This window comes from Bison bison, unplaced genomic scaffold (genome assembly GCF_000754665.1).
Source record: "Bison bison bison isolate TAMUID 2011002044 unplaced genomic scaffold, Bison_UMD1.0 scf7180017864531, whole genome shotgun sequence".
NCBI lineage: Eukaryota > Metazoa > Chordata > Mammalia > Artiodactyla > Bovidae > Bison > Bison bison.
The window spans coordinates 1,534,486-1,556,776 of record NW_011495081.1 but is presented as its reverse complement, the minus strand read 5'-3'; the positions used below and the strand labels follow the sequence as shown (position 1 = coordinate 1,556,776).

Genomic DNA, 22,291 nt, shown 5'->3' with positions numbered 1-22,291 from the left:
CTGGGAGTTGGTGATGGACAGGGAGGCCTGGTGTGCTGCAGTTCATGGGGTTGCAAAGAATCGGACATGACTGAGTGACTGAACTGAACTGAATGTAATCACGGAGGGACAGCCCATCACATTTGCCCTATTCTATGGTTTAGAAGCAAGGGGAGTAGGTGGGAAACCTGGGCCCATTCTCAAGTCTGTTGCCACCAAAAAGAAGGGGACTAATTTCTCATGATAACAAGAATCCTGAGCCAGGGAGATGGAGGTTGAGGGAGCATCTCCATTTTGCCATCTATGTCCCAGGGTCTTTCCTTCTATTTTACTATCCTTTTGATCGTAAAATGAGTGTGCTCCTCTAAACACACCCATATTCAAAGAAGAAAGCATGGAAAAGTGCAAAGGACACATGCCCACGAAATAGCAATACAATAGATTCCCAGAAGTCCCATCCACACGCAAGCACACTGCTTCTCACTGACCTCATCAGTGTCACCTGGCTGCTTCTACCATACCAGCCATCAGAAAATAGACATATCTTAATAAACCATATTCATGGGACCCCAACAAAATGAGCAATATCTGCCCCAAACATTTTCAACACATAGGCGCATGGGATAGAGCTTCCAGGGTGGGCTAGCCTATGAATAAATGATAAAGCTTGGATAAGAAAATTCATGAAAAAAATCGTTTGCACAGTGCCTGGCACATAACAGCATCTCGATCAATGCTGCCTTTTTGCTCCCTTCTCCCTTTGCTTTCTGTGTTGCCCCCACCTCTGGATTTGAATGCTCTGAACTCAGCAGCCCTTTTGGAGTTAAGCACCCTGACACGCAGGCAAGTCTGCCGAGGAAAGCTGACGAGGGAGGAAAGTAATAGCCGCAGCTGGAGTCCTGCCAGGGGACCAGCAACTGCAACGCCCTTATTTGCTCTGGGGAGGAGCAGCTTGGAAACTTTTTATGAGATTCCAGAAGCAACAAGGTCATCAATTTTATGGCCATCCCGCTTCATTTGTAAATACAGCCTTTGAATGAGAATGTTTGGGCTCCTTGACAAGAGCAAGGCTGATGAACAGGGGACAATCAAATAAAAGACACTTTGTTCCTCACCACCGAGGCATCCTGAGTCACATTAGATCCCAAACAAGAATAACAAACCAGTCGAACCTTCAGAGAACTGGATTTTACAGTCATGTCCCCCTCCCCGCCCCCACCGCACCGTGTGGGTCTGAGGCAGGTGATCTGATTTGTCTTGGTTACAGGCGTGGCAACACGTGTTTACGATCATGCTTGTTTTCCAACCAGCTGCAAGTGCCTGGGGGACAGCTCTTGGTCAGGCATGTTTGCTGTGATCAAGTCAAGGCCGAGGAAGAGGGCTGTGTCATAGGCGGCCTCCGCATGTTCCGGTCAGTAGGAACCAGCGGCTCCAGGGACACCTGGGCCCCTTTCTCTAATTGCTCCCTGAACTGGGGCTTTTGCTGCAGCTGAGTATTTACCAGGCTGGGCCCCGGAAACTGTCAGCCAGCCTTCACTGTCTGGCCAGATGCCAGGGCAGCCTCTGGTGGCAGTTGGGTAGGGGGACAGGGTCACACTGTCTTTGGTCTTCTTTTCTCTGGACCAGGAGGCAGCCAGGCAGAGGCAACTTCTGCATGTCTGTTTGTGGGGATTGAGGGAGGGTGTGGCAAGAGGAGGCAGGAAGTGGTAAGGAGGCAGAGTGACATTTTTCATAAATGGATGAAATTCTCCTTTACAGGCACAATTCCTGGCTCCTGATACACTTTTTTAAAAACTTTAAGATTATGCTTACTTTATTTTTTAAATTGATTTTTATTGGCATATAGTTGATTTAGAGTGTTGTGTTAGTTTCAGGTGTACAGCAAAGCGAATCAGTTTTATATATATATGTATACATACATATACATATATCCACTCTCTTTTAGATTCTTTTCCCATATAGGCCCGTTACAGAGTACTGAGTAGAGTGCCCTGTGCTATACAGTAGGTTAATTATCTATTTTATATATAGTAGTATATAGATGGGGGCTTCCCAGGTGGCACACAGAGTCAGACTTGACTGAAGCGACTTTGCACAGCTTAGCACAGTATATATATGTCATTTCCAGTTTCCCAACTTATTCCTTCTCTCTCCCATTCCCCCTTGGTAACCATAAGTTTGTTTTCCACATCCGTGACTTTATTTGTACCTTTTTTTTTTAGATTCTACATTTGAGCAATATCATATAATATTTGTCTTTCTCTGTCTGACCCACTTCACTTACTATGACAATCTCTAGGTCCATCCATATTCCTGCAAATGGCATTATTTCATTCTTTTTTATGACTGAACTGTGATACACTTTTAATGGCTATTTGTTGAAGAAATGAGTGATTTTAGTTATTTGATATTTATCGAATGCCTATTATTTACCAGAGGCCTAAAATATGATGACACAATGCAAAACTTCACAGATGATATTTGAACTCTCCTGGAACTTCCATACTAGTGAGGGCACAATGGAAATAACAAACGAATGAGCAAGGTCATTAGGTAATTAGAGAGAGTGATAAATGCCCTGTGAACACCAGCAGGTAGGATGACATGGGAGGGGAGGTTGAAGATGGACGTTTGGTTTAGACAGGGGGCCTCCTCCCAAAGGAGATGATATGTGAACTGAAACCTGAATGGTGAGAAGCCACTAGTCATGGTGGATGGCAGCCATCTAAATGCTCCATTTTCTCTGAAGCTCTGTTGAAGGCCCAGATAGAAGTAATCACTACTTTCTCGGTGTTCTCATGGTGCCCGTAATTCATTCTTTCAATATCTCTCCTGACTCTGGTGGGCACTAGTATTTGTACCATGCTTTGTAATTCACAAAGTACTTTCCTGTACATTTTTCTCATTCTCAGCAACTCGGTGACGTGACACTAAGCATAGGGAAAAAGAGGCCCAGAGCGTTGAGATTGCTAGACTGGCTTTGTAAACCATGATTACAAATCAGACAAAATCATCTGATATATCTAAATTCAGTAGCCAAAGAATGCAGGATTCTGTAAAGAGTTAAATAGAAAGGACATTTACATTGCTTTAGATTCTATTACATTAAAGTGCCTATAACATTAGATGGAAGAGGCCTGCAGAGATCTTAGGAGCCAAAGAAAACTTGTGATCTAATCAAGAGATCAGGTTGAATTGGAGTTGCAGACATTTGTTGAGTAGACATTTGTGAGGCTGGGTCAGGGGCTGTGTATAACTTGAGTCCCACAGTATGACTGTGTCTCTTTTGAAGTTACAGATTCGTTGACATAACCTCTAAAAATTGAGTTCAGGACATCACATCAAGGTTGCCAAAATCTCTGATCACAAGCACTCCCAAGAATGCTGAGATGGCAACTCCCATACTTCCTTGAGATGATTTAACAATTTTAATAGTTTTCTTAGTGTTTGCAAAAAGCACCACCCAAGGAGCCCAATCTCTTGTCCAGCCAAACAGCTCTGTGCAAGGCAATTTCAGTTAACAGGGGTATGGTTGCCTTTCTTACTGGGCAAGTATCTTTCATTCCTTGGAAGTTTTAGATTACATATATACATGTTTAAAGTAATCAGGACTAGAGTATAAATATTTTTGTATTAAGGAAGAGGCCATTTCTGGTATCCTTATATACTTGTAATGCTTAAGAAAATTTGACCTATTAAAATGATATTCTTGTGATTCTAATTTAAAATGTATAATTGACAAATTATTGAGATATATCTTTAAGTGGAAATTCATCTCAATCACATTTATAAGCATAGTTTATCAGGTTAACTATTTGGGAGTATTTGTTGGTCAGACAGTTGATCTTAAAATGAAAAATTGAATTATAAATGAAGCTTAAACTATCTGAAGGAATCCCATTACCTAAGTTTTTAGATGTAACCAAGTATTGGTGAAAGGCTCTTTAAAAGTGACTAAGAAAATTGATACTTAAAATTTGCTCCGCTTATAAACTGGAAAACAATATTTGTTGCTTTTTTTTATGTGGAACATAAAATCTAAGGAGAAAATATATGTTTAAATGTGTAACTTTAGAAAATTGACTATTAACTTAAAAATCCAAGGAAGATGTCTCAGTGATCATTTTGGTACACAGAATTCAATCTTAGGGCATCAGGATACCTTAAACCCACAGAATTGACCTGTCCAGGATCACATGGTTAGTAAGTGGCACAGTCACCACTTAAAGTCACGGTCTCCATTCTGTATCTTTTGGTTGAACTCTGCTATCCTTTTTTAGTTGCCTTTTCAGTACCTCTTTTACAGCCCTTGCAATATTTTGCCTTGGTTTGGAATTATTTATCCGTGTCTTATTTTGATTATTTGCCTCTCCTTAGCTTCACAGGGAGAGGCATGGGGTAGAAGTGGGGGAGAACTCAATAAATGTATTGGGTTCAAATTGTTGTTGATCATAGATAGCCTATGAGAAAGGGTGGCTGGGAAGGGGGGAGGGGTATAGACTATTACCTTTCTGTGACGCTGTCTAGCATTAAGGAGGCTGAGTCTTTAGGCCTGGAATCCAGCTGCCCAAGCTCTGATGAAGTGGCTATAAACTAACTCCATGCTGTCTGCTTTCTTTTAAGATTAATTCCATGGATGTCCTTCAGTGTCTTCCCACTGCTCAGGAAAAAGACAAAAGCCTTTCTAAACTTAATGAGATCAGGATGGTCCAGCCCAAGCCCACTTCTCCAGACTTTTGCTCCACTTGCTCTAAGGACACAACCTTCCTTTGGTTCCGTGGACAAATCATGGTCTTCCCCAGATGAAGTCAGGTTTCTAGTTGAACACTTACAGCTTTCTGAACTCCTTCACAGCACTGTTTAGAGGCTGTAATGCTATATTTTTGTTTGTAGCTATTTATTTAATATCTAGGAAAGACCTGTACCTCTGGGCACCTTGGCTCTTTTCCCCACCATTATACTTGGTGCTTGTTGGTGCGTGCTCAGTCACTTCAGTTGTGTTTGATTCTTTGTGACCCTATGAACTGTAGCCCACCAGACTCTTCTATCCATGAGATTCTCCAGGCAAGAATACTGGAGTGGGTTGCCATGTCCTCCTCTAGGGGATCTTCCCAACCCAAAGGTCGAACTCACATCTCCTGCATTTCCAGCATTGCAGGCAGATTCTCTACAGCTGAGCCACCTTGGCAGTGCAAACTTAGTGTATTGTAGGAGCTTAACAATTGTAGGCTTTTATTATTGTTATTAACATTTAATAAACGTCTGTTGTTGGGATGAATGAATGAAGCAATAAAAAAGGAAGGATCGACTTTGTGGCAATCATTTAGACTGGCCTGATCTCCATTCAGCTGGGAAGGATTTTAGATGAAATCGTATCAGACAGATAGGGGACACGATGTCTGAGATTTCTTCCAGGCCAGTGAGCCTTTTGCTCCAGAAATGCTGTTTGTCACTTTGCTTTAGCCATTGCTTTTATCATCCTCCTGGGGAACTCTGTGTGTGTGTGTGTTTCTAACAGAGAGACATAAGATAGAGACAGAGAGACAAAGAGACTCACATAGAAAGAGACAGAGAGACAGAGAGGGAAAAACAGATTGCACTGGCATGTAAGGTGATGGGAAATGACCCAGTAAGGCCCCTGGAAACGACAGTGGTCTCCTTTCTAGCCTCATTCAAGCAAGTGGGATCTCATTTGGCAGGCAGTAGGCTGGCTGAAAAATGCCAGGTCCCTGAACATCAATGAATTTTGCATTTCCAAATAATGGGTTTATGATTAAGTTCCAGTAACTCAAATGAACCTTCTGTGAAGAAGGCCAGATTCAGCTGGTAATTCTTATTCTCTCAAATCCCTTCCCCCTTTATTTTTTAGATCTGTGCCTCTAGTCCCTCAATCACAACCATGAGTGCGGAGTTAATGAAATTCTCTGATGACATGGAGATGCTTCCTCATGATGGTGAATTTGTCCTGAATATTGTAGGAAAAGACACTGAAGGGCAGGCATGAGGCTGGAAAGTCAGAAGGATTCTTTAGAAATAGGATCCCTACTTTCCTCCTCTGGGAGACTGGTGTAATACTGACCTCTAGCTGGATGGAGTGAGTGAATTCAGCTGGTGCCTTCTACTCTGGCTGGACGTTGTCAGACGTTGACTGGTGTGAAATGAACAGAGAATGTTTGGAAATCTCCTCTTCCTTAAGGATGTTTCTGGTATCCCACTTGGCTTTTCTTCTCTTCGTATAACGGTATCACCATTTGTTTAGTATTCATGATATGCTAGGCTTTATGAGTTCCCGTTTTAGCTCTAGTTATTCCCAACGACCCTGTGAGGTAGATACAATTACATCCATTTTCCTGGCAGGAAGACTGAGACTCAGAGAGTTTTGCAATTTGCCTGGCACATACTCTTAGGAGCTGGCTGGACCAGTATTCTAAGTCAGGTTTGTCCACTCCAAAGCCTGTCCTCCTTCTCTGGACTCTTGAGTCTGGTTGAAACCCCAGGGAGGGTTTGGGTGTGTGTTCTACTTCCCGGGGCCCGCTCTTTGGGAAAGATCTCTCAATCAGCGTGCTTATTTGTTCTGCTTCTACCTGACTAATTCCTGTTTACATTCAGAAGCCAGGCTGAATCTCCTTCCAGATATGTCAGTTTCTGTAAAAGAAGCCAGCTGTCTCCCAGGCCCCTGACTTTGGTGATAACATCTCTGTTTTCACAGACTTCGAGCTCTGTTTTAAGCCATCAGGTGACTGGTTAGTGGTGAATCAATGAAGCTACCCAATCATGACCTAGCATGGAATTTGAAAAATCTACTGGGGGATGAAATGTCCAAGAAAGTGCAATTCAGCTTTCGGTTTACCTTTTCTGTGTGTTTTTAAGATGTACTAGTTGAGATTTTTCTGGTTGATGGATGGATTTCAAACTGTTAAAATGGGATTGGAGGTAAAATGTAGGAAAAGAGTTTCATTCTCACCTTGATGAAATGATTCAGCTGAGCATGTGGGTGGTGAGATGGGTGCAATAAGAGGAGTTCTGAAAAAAAAACAAACTAATAAAATTTTGTTTTTTTAAAACACGTATTAGCTGATGTAAAGACGACTGTGGCTTATATAATGGGGTGTTTCAGCTTTCCATGGTGGGGAGTTCCCTAGCACGTCCTTGGGTTAACCCACAGACATAGATTAGACTTTTCCAAGGCTTGCAACCTACTGGTTTTTGTCTGGGTTGGTTTGTTCCTGGAAAGCCTTGCTTTTGGCCATCCAATATGTTCCTTTTAGGGTACGGTGTTTACCTGACTTCACAGTATCTTATCTAAACATTTTAAACAGCTACCCAGCTAATGAAAAATAACCACATACTCTTTTAGACATTTTCTATAAATGAAATACATTACTTCCGCTTAAAAAGTGATTATAATATGCAGACTACAATTTTTTAAATTTATTGACATAACTGCCTTCTTTCTTCTGCAAGGCTGCAAATACTTTTATTTCATTTAGCTTTCATTGTCCCACATGGATTGAGTACACACGCTCCCTGATGCAGTGCTAGATCCCCTTCCATTCCATGGGATGAATGAGCCATCATTTAGTTCATGAGTCTCACTGATGGGAATTTTGATTTTTTAAAATAACATTTTGGTAGTAGAAGCATTGCTATGATACACTTGCTTGTGTCTATATAGGATTATTCATAAGAGTAAATTTTCAGAAGTGGAGTTGCTGGGCCAGGGTGACAATTCCACTTCTGAAAATACATGAAAATACAAATACATGAAAATACAAGTTCTTATTCTATGAGGTAAGTCAGACAAATATCATATGATATGTGTGGAAGCTAAAAGGATGATACAAATGAACTTTTTTTTAAAGGTATGAAGTAAGAGAGATACACACTCCGTAGGAAGAATGTGGGTCATTGTGGAAAGTGAGAAGCCCAAATGAACTTATTTACAAAACAGAAACATACTCAGAGCACATGAACTTATGGTTACCAAAGGGGAAATGGAGGGCAGGGGCGGGGGATAAATTAGGAGGTTGGGATTAACATATACACACTATTATATATAAAACAGATAATCAACAGGGACCTACTCTATAGCAAAGAGAGCTCTACTCCATATTCTGTAATAACCTGTATGGAAAAAGAATCTGTAAAGAAATAAATATATGTATATGTATAACTGAATCACTTTACTGTATGCCTGAAACTAATACAATATTGTAGATCTACTATATGCCAATATAAATTTAAAATGTAAAATTTCCTCCTTTGAAAAGTTACATTATTTACATTTTGCCCATGCGCATGACTTCCTAGCCTACTAATAAGCAGTGTAAGAACACTGACAAAGTTGGAGACTTTAAATATTGTTCAATAATCTCAACTTGAGGACTTCCCAAGTGGTGCTAGTGGTAAATACTTGCCGATGCAGGAGATGCAAGAGACACAGTTTTGATCCCTGGGTCGGGAAGACCACCTGGAGGAGGAAATGGCAACCCACTCCAGTAGTCTTGCCTGGAAAACTCCATGGACAGAGGAGCCTGGCGGGCTACAGTTCATGGGGCCTCAAAGAGTTGAACATGACGGAGTGCCTGAGCATACACACATAAGCTCAACTTAGAAAACACCTGAAACCGATAAGTAGGAGTGAGCGTTCTTCCAGCTGGCGGGAAGACAAATGCTATGAAGACCAGTCATGGTTTGTAAAACACCTGTGAAGAGTCAGGGACCTGGACAGGAAAGAACAGAATGTGTCTGGAGAAGCACCAATAGACAGCATAGCTGGAGCAAATTGGATAACAGGAGGAGAGACAGAGGAAGGCTGGGTGTACGGCGCTTGATTGTATGGAGACTGATTTTGGAAAAAAAAAATTACTAGTTTAGCTTTTAAGAAAAGAGTTTTCAATTTGTATCTCAAAAGTCATCAGTTTGAATTTCTCTCTCTGGGGTTGTGCTGGCCCTTTGGTTGTGAGTCGACATGAAGGCTTTTGAGAAGGAGGATGTTAGTAGATTTGATTTTTTGAAAATCATCCTGGTTCCATCTCATCTTTGTCCTTCTTGTCTTTATCATCCTCCTGCTTTCTATGGGAAGTAAGAAGAGAGGATTGAGAAAGTTCATGGTTGTTTGTGTCTGCCTGAGTATTTACTCCTTAAAATTCAAAGTGTGGGGTAGGGAGGGTTTCCCTTGTGGTGTTGGCCTTTGTGTGGAAACCTAGAAGAGCTTAAGAATAAAGCTGAGGACCAGCCAGAAGTGCTGATGACATTGTAATGCAAAATTAACTGCTTATTACCTTTTTGGGGGGCCTGGGGTTAAAAATATGGAGATTGAATTTTGAAAAAAAAATTACTAATTTAGCTTTAAAAGAAGACAGTTTCAGTTTGTATTTCAAATCATCAGTCTGAAAAATGTTGAATGAATAATAATAGTCTGACCTTATGTTTCAGGAGAATAAATATTATGCAATGCCTTCTGATTAAAAATAAATGAATACTACAGTTTAGTTCTGCAAAAGATGTCGCATTTGAAAATCTACAAAGTTAGAAATATATTAACAAAGAAAAGGCAAATCAAAGAAAGGAGAGGTGTGTAAGAAGTGAACAAAGAAGAGAAATTGAAAGCTTGAGTGTGATCTTTCAAGTCCTTTTTTTCTGAAGCAAATTCTCCTTTGAGCAATTTTTTTCATCTCTCTGTAAATCTGTTAGAGACAAAATGATAACTCATAATTACATTAAATTCTTGTATCTGTCTCTTTGTATTTCCTTCTTTAGGATCATGTAGAAGGGAATTCAAGAGCCATAATATTCTGGCTTCCAGCATGACATGTGACCAGAGTAGGTGCCCATCCCAAACCAGGAGCCTTCCTCTTCATCTTTCAGTTCATAGGCAGGCCTCCTTCTGGACCCAGGAGAGGAAATGACAGAAGATAACAGATATGGAAGTGAGCTGGAAGGTTAAAAATTAATTCCTCACAGACACAAAACTTTAGAAAAATTCCTGTTCTCTTTTAGATTAATTTAATATAACAAATTGAGACACGTGTGAGACTGTCATCAGGACAGAGATCTCCTGGTGATATTAATATATCACATCTCTTTCACATTGTCACCAATACAGAATGAACCCCAAAGTAGTACGTGTTGTACCAATATTGCCAGGCAGTCAACAACTGGTTTCCCTTAAACATCGCTGTTTCCAATTCTTCTAAAATTACAGATCATACTTGTTTTGTTTCACATGTGTGTGTTTTCCCCTTTTAGTAACTGAAACCAGGTTTATCTGTGGCTCTTTTGGTGTAGATAATTTTTGCTAATTGGTCTTTTAATGTCTTACACATTGACTAGGAGTTTATTGACTCTTGTTTATAAATGAATACTAATAAAGACAGGTGACATAATCATCGTATTTAAGGATTTCTGGTATGGTTAGCATTTGGACAATGACCTATAATTTGCTAGCATAAATGTCTCATTTGTAGAAATGGAAGAGTCATTCTCACATTCTGTTTCATAACATTCGTTTATGCAGATTTGCAGCACAAGTTAATTATGGGAACTGAAAGGAATAGTCACATGGTTGTCTTCTCTAGGTAGGCTTTTGCTTTTGACATCTGAACCCCTGTACCATCACTCCTTAAAAAGATTCAATACATTTTCCTAAAGAGACCTCTCCCCTTCACTTTTATCTACCGTATAGTAAAGACGTTGTTTTCTGTATACAGCTGGAAACTGTCCAACTTCCTTTAAATCTTGCTGGCTTTAGATGGGCCATGATGTTCTATTTGAGGATAACCTAGTAAAGGGAAGAATGTTAAATTATCTGAGGCCATTGGCTCAGCTTCTAACAGAGTGATCCCAGGTCTTGCTTAAGATGAAGGGAATTGATGATCCTGTCCTGGCTGGAATTATTGATGGAGGACTCGAGGTGCCCAAGCTGACCCTTTGGCCTTCAAATCTGGTGTAACATGGAAAATCCCTCCCAGAGTCATCTTTCTTCACGGCAGTGTCAGGAACCTTCTGTTTGAATATCTGACTTGTTTGGAGCCCTACAAGAGAGACAGGGTGCATTCTGAAAGAGATGATGTTTACCATGAGCAAGAAGACTGATGGAAAGTCCCAGCTTATCTAAAACCCAGGGGCCAGACCTTGAGATAACAGCACTCTGTTTTAAAAGTATTTACGTTCAGAAAAAGAATTTCACAAAGCCCCAAAGCACGGCCATTGTAGCATGAACGATGTCTCCCTAACCACTGTCCAATCCTAGAATGTCTATTTTGGAGAGGACAAAGATGTCACTGGGAAAAGGAAATTATATAGTACTTACATAGAATTTTAACAGTTGGTAATAGCAAAGTGAAATGATCTTGGCTTGGGAGAAAGTAAGCCAAAATATTAAGGGAGATTTATTTATGAATCTTCCCTCTCCACTGGCTAACAATAACTATTAACTTCAGGGCTTACCGTTCTAAATGCTTCATATAGACTTTGGACAACCTTGATTTTTATCATCCCTTTTTATGTATGAGAAAACTGAGGGTCAGAAAACTTAAATAACTTTCCCATGACACAGAGCTGCATACACAGAGACACATACATCCACAGATGAAAGCTGTCTAGACTAAGTGGGATTAATGAGCCATGTGCGTTAACTATTAAGAATCTCTCCCCATATTCTACTGTTAAGAGCAAGAGGCCAATTAACAGACAGCTACAAAAATAGCTTAGTTTCCTCAAAAATACAAGTACAATCATAGCAAAAGTCACCCCAGTGAATTTTGTGAAAACAGTAAAATTCATTCCTATGCCTTTTTCACCTTTACCCACTACCCTGAACAGTGACTTGTGCACTTATTACTGGTGAAAAATGGTGCCAAAGGCCTGTCATATTTTCAGTTTATGAAGAACATTACTGTTATTTTTTGCTGACTTTGACATTCAGAGTAGCACAGAGGGTTCCCACTTTCGGGAAAGACTTTCAACCCCAAAGAGTGGAAACACAAAACTTGCTTTGCTTATTCCTCAGTGACCCGGAGCATTCCAGCTCATTAAGGTTTCTGTGTATTGATTTGGTATATGGTGGCTGAGCAGAGTGAGAGCCAGGAGAGTGGTAGATGAGGCTAGAGAGGTGGATGACGAGATCAGAGCATGTTGTGTGGGCCCTGGAAAGTTCTGTGGTTTTATTACAGGGCAGAGAAGCCATTTAAGCGATTGGTGCCAGAGGGTGATATGATCTGATGTATAATTTAAAGAATCATCCAGGCTGCTTTGTGTATTTAATGCTTGTGTACGTACGCATTAGAAGAAGACAAAAGAGGTCATGGCATCTTAGATTTGGGGAATGGCAATGATGGGAAAGAGGGGATGGATTTGAGATATATATGGAAGTAGGAATTAGAGGATTTGGTGATTGACTGAATATGGGAAGATGGTGGTGGGGGAGAAGGAAGAATTAAGGATGACTCGCGTTTGCTTGAGCAAATGGGTAGATAAAAGTGACATCTGTTGAGATGGAGAAGGTTGCCAGAATAAAAGGCTTAATAGAGGTAATCGAGTTTGATTATAGAAATGTGAAGCAGATATCCCAGCACAAGCATGCAATATGCAGTTGCAAGTTTTGGCTGTGAGGTCAAGGAGTTATCTGGAATAGAAAGATAAATATGGGAGTCATCTGCATATGGATGGTCTTTGATGTCTGGGGAATGGGTAAGAACCCTTGTGGTAAAAATGTCAAGTGAAAAGGAAAAGGACTCAGTACTGGGCTTTGAGGACTTTAATTTTTAGCAGAGGGGGTGGAGCCAATAAAGGAAACTGAGAGAATGGAAACCAAAGGAAGAATATTTCAAAAAGGAGGGGATTTTATTAGTGGGGATCAAGTAAAATAAGATTGCACAGCAAAGTTAAATAAACATTTACCAGGGAAAACTAGATGCCATGAGTGTTCTCGAAATTGGAGATTTGGGAGGATCTCAGGACATGTGTTAAGCAAATAATAGAAGTTTACTGTTAGCTTGTAGAGCATAAAAGTTGTGTTAAATCACTTTTCAACCTAGCTGGGTAATTAGTATCCTGGGGGTAGGGCTTGGGGCAAAGTCAGGACTCCTTATCTATTTAAAATCTTCTACTGGACAACTCACACAGAACACCAAGTTCTTAGCAATAATTAGGGAAGGGAGAGAATTCAGGGAGCATTATTTGCAAAACCGAGAACTGTGGAGGCAGGGCAGGGTACATTGTCTTTATGAACACAGCAGAGTTACTAGGCATTTATTTTCATCTTCATTTAACAGACTTAAAAAAAAGCCTTAATTTTTATTTTGGAGAATAGTTGATTAGCAATGTTGTGTTTCAGGTGTAGAGCAAAGCAGGTCAGTTATACACATGCATGTATCTATTCTTTTCCACATTCTTTTCCCATTTAGATGTTACACAGTATTGAGCAGTGCTATATGGTAGGTTCCCTGTGCTATATAGTAGGTTCTTATTGGTGGTCCATTTTTATTTTTTAAATTAATTTTATGGAAGTATAGTTTCTTTACAGTTAGTTTAACAGACTCTTTGGAGAGCAGATCCAATGTGGGGGGTGGGGGCTGGTCTTGAAAAAGCCAAAGGTTGTAGTAGGCTTTAAAAAAGGCTAGATCTTGCTTTTGAGGGGTGGTCTAGATCAGGCCCTGAGGTTCTTTTTAATAGAAAGAGAAGAAAGCTATCCTCTTCTTATGTGATTACTTTCAAGATTTCCCCTCAGGTGAGTTTGAAAATAAACTGACCAAACCACCTTGGCCCAATTTAGGCTTCTTTGGAGATTGAAAAAAAAGAAAACGTGAAGACTAAAATAGAACAGGAGATTATATGCAAAGGAGATTAAGAGATTTCTGGCAATCACTGCAGAGAAAGAGGGACACGCATGCCCCGCTGGAGACTGGGAGGGAATGGGACACAGATCACACAGAGAGACGCTCATGGCACTGGAGTGGGAGGCAACACTATTGTTGGGAAGGACGAAATGTTGAAACTTTCCTCGTAAAGGGACTGTATCATGGAGGAACTGTTTATCTGATTAGGTCCCAGACCTTTCCCCAGTATCTTTCAAATCAGAAAAATATGCACAAGGGAAGGAAAAGAATTAAGGACATAGGTGGTTTTATTTGTACTGCAGAGCCTTTGAGTCTCTTTGGACTTCTGAAGTCAATTCAGGGTGAACTGAACATCCCCTTTAGAGGATGCAGTAAAAGAACTGAGAAGAACCCTCCTGCTGGAAGATGAGAATGACAAGAGATCGACACTTTAGCTTTGGGGACTGTAAGTCATGGGATGAGTCTTCGGTTTCTTGTCTTTTGGGAATCATTTCCCTACATCAGGTTGCTTTGTAGCTTTATATCAGGCAAGTTCACTCACTTGACTAGTTTGTTTCTCCTTCTAAGAATTTATTGATTCATGAAATCATCAAGTATTGCTACTGGATGCATCTCTTTCAAAGCTGGCAGTAACTGTTGCCTGGTTCTAACAGAAGCCTACTAACTCTATTGTTAGTAGAGTTATATTGTTATTTTATAACTGTTAATTTAATCTTTATTCTGCCCCCCATTATTAAAGATGATTTCACAGATAGCCACTCACTTTCACCCCAGCTCTTAGAGCCCCTGGGGTGTAAATCTTGAGGTTAATCTGACCTTCAGCCTAGATCTCATCACAAGCCTACTCCTTGGTTTGAAATAGCTTCTATTTCTTAAATTAAGGGGTGGATTACAGGGTGAGTATTTATTACATTTTATGCCTTGTTATTTATATGTGTGACATGCATTCTTTAATAAGTAGTGACAATTGCATAAGAAAAAAAATGAAAAAGAAAAAAAAAATCACAGGATATTTTCAGAAGAAGGAACAAATCAGTCCAAGTGTGCCAGGAAAACTAGGTGAGGTGGAAGAACCAGTCAGGGGTTTCAGAATAGAAAAAACACCCTCCTCTAACTCTAGACTGATTTGCCTAAGGTTATAATGCTTTGAAAACTTATTCTTTCACACTTAATTAAATGACCTCAACTAGACTCCTTTCCTTTTTTAGGCCTTAGTTTCCCCAACTGAAAAAAAAAAAAAAAAAGAAAAAAGTGGGGCCTAGCATGGAAAATCAGGGTTGGCAAATCCATGCACATCACACTCTAGTCCATGCCCATGGCAGACATGAGTAATTGATCACAGCACTCATTTTCTCTAAGTTGGGAAAAGACTTACCAATTGTTTTCAACATAGAGCTTCAGTTGTTCACATATAAAAAGAGAGAATTCTAAAGTTCCTTCAAGACTTGTCATTCTGTATCCCATCCCTGTCATTCTCTGTTTAATCCTCCAATTAGTCTGGGAGCTCTTTAAAGGGTGGGACGCATTCCTTGTACTCAGTGGACACTAGAATTTCAGTAAAAACCAGCTTCCTGGAAAGCGGCATTTCTCCTGCCTTTCACACTATTCGTATCCTAGATCAAGAATGGAGCAAATCTTCTAGAGACCAGTAAGTGGACTCTGATTGTGAACTAAATCCATTCCACCCACTAGGCTATATTCAAGAGGACCAGGATCTAGTCTCTGCTGGAGACTTGTGAAAAATACAAGGGAACTTGGAAAATCCACGTGAAGGAGAGAGGAGCAGAAGTGCACTCAGAACTGAGTGAAGCGAGGCCGTGGTGTGAAGGTCTGTATGGGTCGACTATTAAGGGGAAATAAAGGTAGTTGAAATGGCACCATGCAGATTAAGATTTTGCTCTGTTGGCTTTGCCAGCTCACACATTCTCTCAGGCCTACCTCTCATATGTTAACTCTGCCAAATGAGGGAGGTGGTTTCTTTGATGTTGTGATTCCAACGCAGTGGACTGAAAATGAAGTTGTGAGCAAGAGAGCGAAAGCCCAGAGGGACAGTTTACAACCAAGCACCGCACGCCCTCCAGTGGCAGAAAACCAGTAACTCGGGTGAAAATGAACCTTCAATTATTACCTAAACTAGACTTTGGAAGTAGTATAATTTATTTTTTCTTTTGCTCTCACCTGGATACTTAGGATAACTATACAGATTTTTTTTTCAAATGCTTGAATGAAACCCATGAGTGTTATGTAATGTTATCAATATTTAGAATGTCCGAACTGAAATTAATCATAAAAATAACTTATCTGATAACTAATAACATTTTTTTATTAATCCTAATAAATGAAAGTTCAGAGAGGTTGGGGGAGAGAACTGATGCTTCACCGCTATCTTCTGACTCCAAATTCAGCTCTTGTTTTACTCTTCATCTTGGCTTCTCTATAGCAGTATCTTTTCTCCTTTTGTAATTGTTCTTAGGCTTTATCTGTATGTTGTTACATATGTCATATGTTGTCACACATATACTATTGTGCCTTTTAAAGCTGAAAATACATTAAATAATAGTCATGAATTTTTTGACATTAAATACATAAAGAAGGCTTCTCAGGTGGTGTAGTGGTATAAAGAATCCACCTACCAAAATGCGGGAGATGCAAGAAATGAGGGTTTGATCCCTGGGTAGGGAAGATCCTCTGTAGAAGGAAATGGCAACCCACTCCAGTATTCTTGCCTGGAAAATTCCATGGACAGAGGAGTCTGGCAGGTTATGGTCCATGGGGTCGCCAAGAGTAGGGCTTGACTGAACGACTGAGTGCACACATGTAAAACCAGGAAAATGTATAACAGAAGCTGTCATGACAGACCAGAGAAGGGCATTCAGTAGATGGCATATAGTCTCAAATATTGAGTTTTTACATGTTCTGTTCCTCTATCTCCACAAAAATAATTCTTAAGATTTTGTCTCAAACCAATGGCATATATAAGTATATTGAATTTTCATTCTTCCTTTTAGAAAAACCTCACATTAAAAAATATACCATCAATTAGCCTCTTGTAATACAGGGGGAAATGCATAACAAAGTAGGTCCATGGTCTTGTAAAATTCACTGTATTTTATGGTTTGGAAAATCAGCAAAGAAATTTCGAACTGATCTGGATGGCATCACTGACTCGATGGACATGAGTCTGGGTGAACTCCGGGAGTTGGTGATGGATAGGGAGGCCTGGCGTGCTGCGATTCATGGGGTCTCAAAGAGTCGGACACGAATGAGCGATTGATCTGATCTGATCTGATCTGATTTGAAGCTGATGAAAGGTTAAATGATAATAAAAGTTTAACTGCTGAAAAGATAATTTACTAAGCATACGAATGACTATTCATTGGAAGGACTGATGCTGAAACTGAAGCTCCAATACTTAGACCACCTGATGAGCCGACTCATTGGAAAAGACCCTGATGCTGGGAAAGATTGAGGGCAGGAGGAGAAGAGGGTGATGGAGGATGAGATGGTTGGAGGGCAACATTGACTCAATGGACATGAGTTTGAGCAAACTCAGGGAGACAGTAAAGGAGAGGGAAACCTGGCATGCTGCAGTCCATGGGGTTGCAAAGAGTTGGACTGAACGACAACAACGAGAATGACCAAGTTCTGCATCTTAGCAGGTTCCTGCTGAGCTCATTCAATAATTCTAATTTACACAGTGATCAACAGTAAGAAGAAATAGTATTTTTCTTTAACATTTGTCATGGACATGGCACTGTGCTAGGCATCCTTGAGAAATTATGATACCCATTGTATGATACCCATGGTATGATACCCATACCAGTTACCCATTACTGAGTCTTATTCTGGGCAGAGTGCTGTTCTAAGCAAGTCACATTAATTTCTTGTTAATTCTCGCAACAGCCTTAGGGATAGCAGTATTCTTATTTTGTAGGTGAAGAAACTGAGGTGCAATGTGATATTAAGGGAGTTAATAAAAGAAGCAGATGATATATTCCCACTCATGTTGGAAAGATCGGTTTTCTTACCTCTGCTGAAAGGAAAGATACATCTGTAATTAACTACGGCTAATTTGTCTAGGACACAGAGTTTTGGAACCAGAACTTTAAGGCCTGAGAAAGAAAGTTGGTATTCCAAGTGGATTCTTTGCAATGTTGATGGATGGGACTTACATCAATACTGCAGGACAAGATGACCAGTAGGTTTCAACTCACATAATCTTCCCTATTGAGCATCATCTGCCCTCAACTGCATTCTACCTGGTGAACCTATACAGGCTCAGGAGAAAAGTGTGTTTGACTGACTAGTGATCTCTATTATGAGTAAGGGATGTGGGCAGTTGGCATGAGAGCACATATTTGTCACAATTGCTCCATATGAACTAAATTCTACAAAACCTAGACTTTCTGAAGTGTTATATGCATGTACAGAGGCATTGACATCATTTGGGAACTTTATAGAAATGCAAAATATCAGATATCATTCCAGACCCATTTTATGAGCATCTTCATTGTAAGTAAAGTCTGAAATGACTTCTGTGCCCATTGATGTTGAAAAGTTCTGAGGTCAAGCTTGTTTACAAACACAGCCATGACATTTCAGAAACCAAGGACTGTGTTCTCTTGCATATGATTCAGTGATGTGATTATTTCTTCTCTTTCCTTCTTTCATTAATTTTATTATTAAACAGTCATACAATAAAACTGACTCATTTTTGGTCTATAGTTCTATGAGTTTTAATACAGATACAGATTTGTAGGGCTTCCCAGCCAGCGCTGATGGTAAAGAGCCTGCCTGTCAATACAGGAGACATAAGACATATGGCTTCGATCCCTGAATTGGGAAGATCCCCTGGAGGAGGGCATGCAACCCATTCCAGTATTCTTGCTTGGAGAATGCCATGGACAAAGGAGCCTGGTGGCTACGGTCCATAGGGTTGCAGAGTCGGATGAGACTGAAGTGACTTAGCTATGTGTAAGCCACCATCTGAGTCAGGATACCGTATAGTTCATTCATCCCCCCAAACTCTCTTGCTATCCCTCTCTAGGCTCACCTGCCACCATCCTGAAGCCCCGGTGACTACTCATCGAGTCTCTGCCACTATACTTGTGTCTTTTTGAGAATGTCACATGAATGGAACCATAGCGTGTGTAACTTTTTGAATTTTGCTTTTCACTCAGCATAATGCCTTTCATAACAGGATTTTGATAACACCTTTCTTTGTCTCACAGCTGTAAAGAAAATACTGTAGAGTAAAATTCTGTGACTCCATAGAAAAATGGTGATTTCTCACATCAGTGTTGACAGTCTAAATTGTTCTAGGAATATATCAATGTATTTGGCTCCATGTTCTTTCAAGTGTGAAACCATACTCCAAGTTTACTTCCCAGACACATTCATCTGATGTCTTGAGTTAAATTGTTACTCAGTGTTTGCTCTATTTTATAAATGCTGCTTCATACTTGCTTTATTAGGCTGACATTTCATTTTTTCCCCTTTTTCAAATAATATTTTTAAAAGGCAGTATTCCTTAACCGTCTTTGTCAATTATCTTTTGGATGGAACCCATAAGTACATCCCTGCCCCATGCCACCAAACATTCCCAAATGGAACAGACTTTAAAAAATGTTTTGAAACACAGAGTTCTAAAGGTTCCTTGGAAGGAGGACTACAGCAACAGAAAAACACAAAAGAAGTCTACTCTAGAATATTACTGTTATCATCCTATTCCTCCTTCACATTTGCAAATCGGTTTCCCATCCATTCTCAGTTAGAGATCGACAGTCCTGGGAAATGCAGGAACCAAGCCAGGTGTTGTTACTATCACTTTGCAGACGGGGAAAGTGAAGACTAGATGGGGAGGCGAGAAGTCAAAGGTCACACAGCTGGCTGTGATACAGCCAGAAATAGGATGGAAAATTCTGAGTTCTATTAGGCACCTGGTATTAATATTATAGGATTTTTCCTATTAGATAATCACAGAAACTATTAGATCTATTGCATTCCAAAAGACAGGGATAATTTCTTTACATATGAAAACCCAAGTTTTTCTAATCACGGTAATCGTCTAAAACTTCATGAATATTTTGATAGCAAGTCTGTTCTGTTATGCTATTTTTGTTTGACTCTAGTCACACAGAGCAACCTTGTTTGAAGATATAATCACTTGTCATTACAATCTCACAAATAGACATTTTTCTTTCTAGAAAGTAAAATTCTGAAGACTGAGGCCATTTTCTACTTCAGTTTCCCTTGCTTCCATGTTAAAGCTTTCCGAGGTTGAAGTCTATGATGAGGTAGCTCTTTTTAGGACATGAGACAGACCCCTTTCCTCCCTTGGAATTACCATAGGATCTGGTAGCTGCTTCTTTACACCCTCTGCTAAGATTTATTGATACATCTTATGATCCAGGAAATAATTGATCATTTCAGTGGAAGTGGTCATAATTTTTAGTTCACATCTTTGGGGACACTTTTTAAGGCATGTAATCTGATATGTGCAGTGCATTTGTAAAGCAGGAGTCAGAGTCTTCAAAGTTGTGGAAACTAAATCTGAGAGCATCTGTGAATTGTATTAGGATGGTTAACCTTCATGCATGAGGCTTGCGTTCTATCGTCTCAGCTGCTTTTTACCCACCCCCACGCATGCCCTGCAACGCCCCTGATTAACACCAGTGCCCAGGTGTTGTGTGGCTCTCCTGCAAGGATGACTTGCCACCATCCCGTGATGCAGACGTCTATTCAGGGTGAGCACCAGGCCCAGAATTCATTAATTAACAAGGGTGATGGGAAGTTGTAAACACAGCTGTCAGCTGCAGGCTCGGCAGACCTGCCTGCATTCAACAAGTAAAAAAAAGCCGGGTGGTAACATAGTCTGATTGTCTGGGGCCTCCTCAACCAAACTTGAAAGCAGGTCTCCGGCAGAGGAACCAACAGCATGCCCTAGTCTCTCCAGAGCTACCCAGAGGCTGGGCTCCTTTCTGTCTGGAGTTTCCATTCTTAGAGCCAACTCTAAGACTTCCTTAGAGTCTTAAGGAAAGTGAAAGCGGGGAGAAAGTAGCGACCCTGTTACAAGAGGGCACATTTTCCAGACATTCAGCACTTGTGTTTTTGGTGAGTTCTTGGAGGAGACTTGGGCTTCCCAGGTGGTGCTAGTGGTAAAGGATCTGCCTGCTAATGTAGGAGACACAGGAGACATGGGTTTGACCCCTGGGTTGGGAATATCCCCTGGAGAAGGGAATGGCAGAATTTCATGGACAGAGAGGTCTGGTGGACTATAGTCCCTAGGTCACAAAGAATAGGACACGACTGAGCATGCATGCAAGCAAGCAGTAAGTATAAATATAAAATATAAGTATCTTTTAGTATTTACCTATTTATAATTGGGCTTCCCTGGTGGCTCAGCTGGTAAAGAGTCCTCCTGCAACACAGGAAACCCGTTAGATTCCTGGGTTGCGAAGATCTGCTGGAGAAGGGCTGGGCTACCCACTTCAGTATTCTTGGGCTTCCCTTGTGACTCAGCTGGTAAAGAATCTGCTTGCAACGTGGGAGACCTGGGTTCTATCCCTGGGTTGGGAATATCCCCTGGAGAAGGGAAAGGCTACCCATTCCAGTATTCTGGCCTAGAGAATTCCATGGACTGTATAGTCCACAGAGTCACAAAGAGTCAGACATGACTAAGCAACTTTCACTTTCTTTCACTTTATTTATAATTGTTCTTTGCAAGCTACAAATGTATTCTATATATTATTATGTTCATTATATATTCAGTTCAGTTCAGTCACTCAGTCATGTCCGACTCTTTACGACCCCATGAATCGCAGCATGCCAGGCCTCCCTGTCCGTCACCAACTCTCGGAGTTCACTCAAACTCATGTCCATCGAGTCAGTCTGGTGATGCCATCCAGCCATCTCATCCTCTGTTGTCCCCTTCTCCTCCTGCCCCCAATCCCTCCAGCATCAGAGTCTTTTCCAATGAGTCAACTCTTCGCATGGGGTGGCCAAAGTATTGCAGTTTCAGCTTTAGCATCAGTCCTTTCAAAGAACACCCAGGACTGATCTCCTTTAGAATGAACGGGTTGGATCTCCTTATAGTCCAGGGGACTCTCAAGAGTCTTCTCCAACACCACAGTTCAAAAGCATCAATTCTTCAGTGCTCAGCTTTCTTCACAGTCCAACTCTCACATCCATACATGACCACAGGAAAAACCATAGTCTTGACTAGATGGACCTTAGTTGGCAAAGTAATGTCTCTGCTTTTTAATATGCTATCTAGGTTGGTCATAACTTTCCTCCCAAGGAGTAAGTGTCTTTCAATTTCATGGCTGCAATCACCATCTGCAGTGATTTTGGAGCCCAGAAAAATAAAGTCTGACACTGTTTCCACTGTTTCCCCATCTATTTCTCATGAAGTGATGGGACCGGATGCCATGATCTTAGTTTTCTGAATGTTGCGTTTTAAGCCAACTTTT

The 22,291-nt window shown here is 40.6% G+C and overlaps 1 long non-coding RNA gene across 1 annotated transcript in view; it reads left to right on the top strand.

The window, feature by feature from the left end:
- Window positions 1-1,302: 1,302 nt before the first annotated feature.
- Window positions 1,303-22,291, top strand: part of LOC104982423 — a 24,535-nt gene continuing 3,546 nt past the window's right edge. The window contains exons 1-2 of the long non-coding RNA XR_824507.1: window positions 1,303-1,390; window positions 15,513-15,648. This is a non-coding gene — a long non-coding RNA (uncharacterized LOC104982423). The remainder of the gene's footprint in view (window positions 1,391-15,512; window positions 15,649-22,291) is intronic.